Source organism: Tamandua tetradactyla, chromosome 2 (genome assembly GCF_023851605.1).
Source record: "Tamandua tetradactyla isolate mTamTet1 chromosome 2, mTamTet1.pri, whole genome shotgun sequence".
NCBI classification, from domain to species: domain Eukaryota; kingdom Metazoa; phylum Chordata; class Mammalia; order Pilosa; family Myrmecophagidae; genus Tamandua; species Tamandua tetradactyla.
This window is the reverse complement of record NC_135328.1, coordinates 177,313,176-177,319,246: the sequence shown is the minus strand read 5'-3', so window position 1 is coordinate 177,319,246 and position 6,071 is coordinate 177,313,176. Positions and strand designations below refer to the sequence as shown.

Below are 6,071 nucleotides of genomic sequence, written 5' to 3'. Positions count from 1 at the left end.
GTTGATGCGTTTGGCTCTACTTCAGTATGATCTATTGTTCTCTTAGTGGCTTCCAGTGATACTGTAGCCTCTACCTGGTTTGTGCAGATAGTGTTCACTTTCACTCTAGCCCCTTTGGACTTAGGGACTGCTTAAGAGAGGGGAACTTGTGCCTTTCCTTGACCCTTGCAAGTAATCTGTGCCTAGAATTCTATTTCTGGTTAGGGTATCTAAATTGCCTGGACATCCATAAAGTTTTTTTTTTTTTTTTTTTTTCATATTTCAGGTGCAGCTTCATTCAGTGTTCCAACCTAGTTACATTACACTTAGGTATTATTGTGCTGTCCATTTTTGAGTTCTTGTATCTAGTCCTGTTGCACAGTCTGTATCCCTTCAGCTCCAATTACCCATTATCTTACCCTGTTTCTAACTCCTGCTGGTCTCTGTTACCAATGATATATTCCAAGTTGATTCTTGAATGTCGGTTCACATCAGTGGGACCTTACAGTATTTGTCCTTTAGTTTTTGGCTAGACTCACTCAGCATAGTGTTCTCTAGGTCCATCCATGTTATTACATGCTTCATAAGTTTAGTCTGTCTTAAAGCTGCATAATATTCCATCGTAGGTATACGCCACAGTTTGTTTAGCCACTCGTCTGTTGATGAACATTTTGGCTGTTTCCATCTCTTTGCAATTGTAGATAATGCTGCTATAAACACTGGTGTGCAAATGTCCATCTGTGTCTTTGCCCTTAAGTCCTTTGAGTAGATACCTAGCAGTGGTATTGCTGGGTCATAATCCATTCTGCCATTCTATGTCTTTTGATTGGGAAATTCAGTCCATTAACTTTTAGTGTTATTACTGTTTGGATAATATTTTCCTCTACCATTTTGCCTTTTATATTATATATATCATATCTGATTTTCCTTCTTTCTACACTTTACTCCATACCTCTCTCTTCTGTCTTTTCGTATCTGACTCTAGTGCTCCCTTTAGTATTTCTTGCAGAGCTGGTCTCTTGGTCACAAATTCTCTCAGTGACTTTTTGTCTATAAATGTTTTAATTTCTCCTTCATTTTTGAAGGACAATTTTGCTGGATATAGGAGTCTTGGTTGGCAGTTTTTCTCTTTTAGTAATTTAAATATATCATCCCACTGTCTTCTAGCTTCCATGGTTTCTGCTGAGAAATCTACACATAGTCTTATTGGGTTTCCCTTGTATGTGACAGATTGTTTTTCTCTTGCTGCTTTCGAGATCCTCTGTTTCTCTTTGACCTCTGACATTCTAACTAGTAAGTGTCTTGGAGAACGCTTATTTGGGTCTATTCTCTTTGGGGTGCGCTGCACTTCTTGGATCTGCAAATTTAGGTCTTTCATAAGAGTTGGGAAATTTTCAGTGATAATTTCTTCCATTAGTTTTTCTCCTCCTTTTCCCTTCTCTTCTCCTTCTGGGACACCCACAACACGTATATTTGTGCGCTTCATATTGTCATTCAGTTCCCTGATCCCCTGCTCAAGTTTTTCCATTCTTTTCCCTATAGTTTCTGTTTCTTTTTGGAATTCAGATGTTCCATCCTCCAGTTCACTACTTGTAGCTTCTGTCTCTTTAGATCTACCATTGTAGGTATCCATTGTTTTTTCCATTTTTTCTTCTTTGTCCTTCACTCCCATAAGTTCTGTGATTTGTTTTTTCAGATTTTCTATTTCTTCTTTTTGTTCAGCCCATGTCTTCTTCATGTCCTCCCTCAATTTATTGATTTGGTTTTTGAAGAGTTTTTCCATTTCTGTTCGTATATTCAGCATTAGTTGTCTCAGCTCCTGTATCTCATTTGAACTATTGGTTTGTTCCTTTGACTGGGCCATATCTTCAATTTTCCGAGCGTCATCCATTATTTTCTGCTGGTGTCTGGGCATTTGATCAGATTTCCCTGGGTGTGGGACCCAGCTGGTTGAAAGGTTTTTCTGTGAAATCGCTGGGCTCTGTTTTTCTTTTCCTGCCCAGTAGGTGGCGCTTGTGGTGCTCGTCTGTCTGCACGGCAGTCGGCCCGGGAAACCGCGGGAAACCCGCCGTGGAGGCTGGCCGCCGCGGCTTGGGAGAGTGCCGGTCCTAATTGCCCAGCTGGCCCGAAACGCCAAGCGTGAGGGGAGGGCCCCGCTATCCAACGTTCCCAGTCAGACCGGGGAGCCACGTGCGTGGAGGGGACCCAAGTCGCCAGCCGCCCCGGCCGGGAAAACACGCGCCCCTCGGGTATCTCACCGCAGCAGATTCTCCCTGCCCGTTCAGCTGTTCCAGATTGGGGTACGCTGTCTTTTCGGTCTCTGTCGTGACTCCGGGAGCTGTTTCGTATTGTTTCTGTTTCTTTAGTTGCTTTTCTGGAGGAGGAACTAAGACCCGCGCATCTTACTAAGCCGCCATCTTCTCCGGAAGTCCATCCATAAAGTTTTATCTTTTCTTTCTCAATTTTTTTCAGTTGCAACATAAGAACTGTTGAAGCCTTTTTGCTGTGGTAACTGGGATGAGCATGTCTGCCATTCTCTCTTCTTCAGGCATATTACACCTAGTCCTTTCTTATCCTACTGGTATTGATGACTCTGGCAAGTTTCCTAATTCTAGAGATCTTAAGATGAAAAGCAAGCACGTATCTATGTTACAATCCACTCCCTTCTTCAAAGAACCCAGGTCAAGCTTTTCCAAGAGCTATCCCATAATCTTGTGCTCTTTAATGCTAGAAGGTGCTATAATATGATTCTAGTAGCTAAAAGCATTCTAAAAGAATTCCTATTTAAAATTTTTTATTGATATATATCATATATTCACATACCATGTAACCATCGAAAATGTACAATCATTGGTTCACAATACCATCATATAGCTGTGCATTTATCATCACAATCAACTTTTTTTCTTTTTTGGTGAAAAACAGCATATAAAAGCAATAAATTTCAAAGCACATCACAACAATTAGCTGTAGAACAGATTTCAGAGTTTGGTATGGGTTAAAATTCCTCAAGAATTCCTATTTTTTGTATGTAAAAGAGTTGACTGAATTTTATTAGTGTGTCTTTGATATTAAGAATTTGGCAATGTCCAGAAGAATTGAAAATAGTTGCATTTAGTTCTGAGAGATGAAGAACAGATTCTGGACTATGGCTGTTCAAGTGAAGGACCTCACAAGAGAAGGCTCAACTAACAAATATTTACTTGCCCCAAGTTGATAATCCGATGTGTTCTCTCACTCAATCTAACAACTGCAATTTGTGGTATGCTGTCCTTTATCCTCACAAGCACCGTAGGGTCCTGTTGCATAATTTAAGTGGTGAGTGAGAGGATGAATAAGTGATTGATGGGCCAATGAATGAATAAATGGATGAGTGAATAGAAGATCAGCTTAAATATTTTTCCTAAGATGGGTGAAATTTGATGCCTATATTATATACAATTCCGTGGGCCAAGTCAATTTTTGAACCTCTATAAGGCTATTCTGAGACCTTTATTTTATTCCTTTTAAAAAATATCACTAAAGTATTTTTTTCTCACTCTATTTTTGCCTCCCCATCTGATCCTCTTTCTTCCTGTTCACTCAATTTATGTCTTGTAAATGCTTGTTCACAAGTTTTTGTGTAGACATATGTTTTCAATTCTCTTGGCTATTTATCTAGGTATGGAATTACTGGATCAAATGGTAACTGAATGTGTAACTTTTTTGAGGAATTGCAAACCGTTTTCCAAAATGGCTGCAACATTTTACAATACCACCTGCAATTAATGAGGATTTTGATTTCATGTCCTCTTCAATTCTTATTATTGATTGTCTTTTTGATTTTAACCATCCTAATGAATGTGACATAATATTTCATTGTGGTTTTGATTTACATTTCCCTAATGACTAGTGTCTTAGTTTGTTAAATGCTGCCAGAATGCAATATACCAGAAATGGAATAGCTTTTTAAAAGGGAATGTATTAAATTGTAAAATGTATTGTTACAAATTTATTAAGTTACAAAATGTCCAAAATAAGGCATCTAGGGAAAGATACCCTGACTCAAGAAAGGCTGATTGGGGAAGACATGTAGATGACATCTGCTGGTCCTTGTTCCCATTTCGTTGCTTCTGGCTTCTGATGCCAGTGGTTTCCTCTCTAAGCATCTGTGGGCCTTCACTTTGCTTCTCCAAGACACAACTCTGGGTTCTGGCTTGCTTAGCATCTCATGGGAAGATACATAACGATGTCAACTAGGCTCTGCAACTCTAAAAGTCTGTGTCTAGGCATCTGCTCTCACTGTCAGCACGTCAGATATTTCCAAACGTCTGCATCTCTGTCGGCTCTGAAGCAGCTATTCTCTGAGCATCTGAACTTCCTCCAAAATGTTTACCCTTTTAAAGGACTCCAGGAAATGAACTAAGACCCACCTTGAATGGGTGGAGTCACATATCCATCTGATCAAAAGGCCACACTCACAATTGTGTGTGCCACATCTCCATGGAAACAGTCCAATTAAAGTTTCCATCCTAAACAATAGGTCTGCCCCCACAAGATTGGATTAGGAAAGAAAACATGGCTTTTCTAGGGTACATAACAATTTCAGACCAGCACAACTAATAATGTTGAGCATCTTTTGTATTTATTGGCCATTTATGTATCTTCCTTGGAGAAATAGCTATTCAAAATTTACTCTTTTTTATTGGGTTATTTGTCTTTTTATTATTGAGCCGTTTAAGAGCTCTTTATATATCCTGAAAACATTTTCCTCATCTGATTTACAATTGTTTTCTTCCATCCTGTATGTTGTCTTTTATAGCTTTCTTTTTTTGCATCTTTCTTGTTCCTCAGAATTAGTACTTCTTCAGATACCCAGTGTTCTCACTTCTCTTCCTGCTCTCAATCTTTGTTTTTAGAAAAGGTATTCAGAAGAGAAGTGCCTGAGGAGGGTGATTCAAGTTGTCATCTGTCCTATAAGGGGATATTTTTAATAGGGATCCTCAACCCTTAGCCAAATGTGTGAAATTCATAGGCATTAGGGGGATATGAAAGCTGTTACTATCATAACAATTCCTCTCCATGCTTTCTTCCGCAGCACTATTTTTTTTTTTTTTTTTTTTGCATGGGCAGGCTCCGGGAATTGAACCCAGGTCTCTGGCGTGACAGGTGAGAACTCTGCCACTGAGCCACCGTTGCCTGCCCACACAGCACTAATTTTATGCCCCTCTTACAGCATTTGTCACATTCTGTCTCACGTGTTTTCCATGCACAATGTTTCAGACGAGTGGAATGAGAGCAATGTCTGGAATCTGAGAATACAGGTATGATATACCTATCAACTGTGTCAATGTGGAAAAGTCATTTAAGCTTTCTGGACTTTGGCTCCTCATCCTTCATGTATAATACTAGTACCTATTCTATTAGCCCTTTAGCAGTTTGCACTGACAATATTATCCTCTGTCTCTCTTTAATGCTCTCATCTACAGACTGAAAACTTTTACTGGACTCCCAGGCTTTCTGACCACCCCAAATTCTGCCAGGATCCCATGTGACTCTGGTACCCACATGAATGGTCATCCCATATTACTCTCAGAGTGCTTTGACCCTGGAACACAAAGATGAGCAATTTTGTTCCTTCCTATGGTGTATTCTCAATTTAGTAGGGGAGATAGACACATAAACCGAACATTTTATTCTAGCAATTGCTTTGATGGAAATCAAGATATCATGGAACTACAGCATGGGGAAATTTTATTCAGACTATCAATGGAAACAGACATCTTCCAGGAGGAGATATGGATGTGATGATGACTCTTGAAGGATGAGTAGGAGTTGACCAAATGAAGAAATGTAGCAAACGCAGAAGACATAGTGTGAAAAAATGCACAAAAGTAAAAGCGTGCCTGTTATGTATGATGGACATTAATCTTTTTTCTAGGGGGGTGGGTGCATGGGCTGGGAATTGAACCCAGGTCTCCTGCACAGAAAGCAAGCATTCTACCACTGAACCACCCATGCACCTTGGTGGACATTAAGTTTTATTCTTGGCTGGTTAGCACCCAAAACCTTTTCCTGCTTTCTGATACCCCGCCCCTTTTGTGGATTCTGGT

At 39.8% G+C, this 6,071-nt stretch overlaps 1 non-coding gene across 1 annotated transcript; it reads right to left on the bottom strand.

The window, feature by feature from the left end:
- Positions 1–5,908: 5,908 nt before the first annotated feature.
- On the bottom strand, positions 5,909–5,979 carry TRNAR-UCU (transfer RNA arginine (anticodon UCU)). The gene has a single exon. It is a non-coding gene; the product is annotated as a tRNA-Arg (tRNA).
- Between the last annotated feature and the right edge of the window lie 92 nt (positions 5,980–6,071).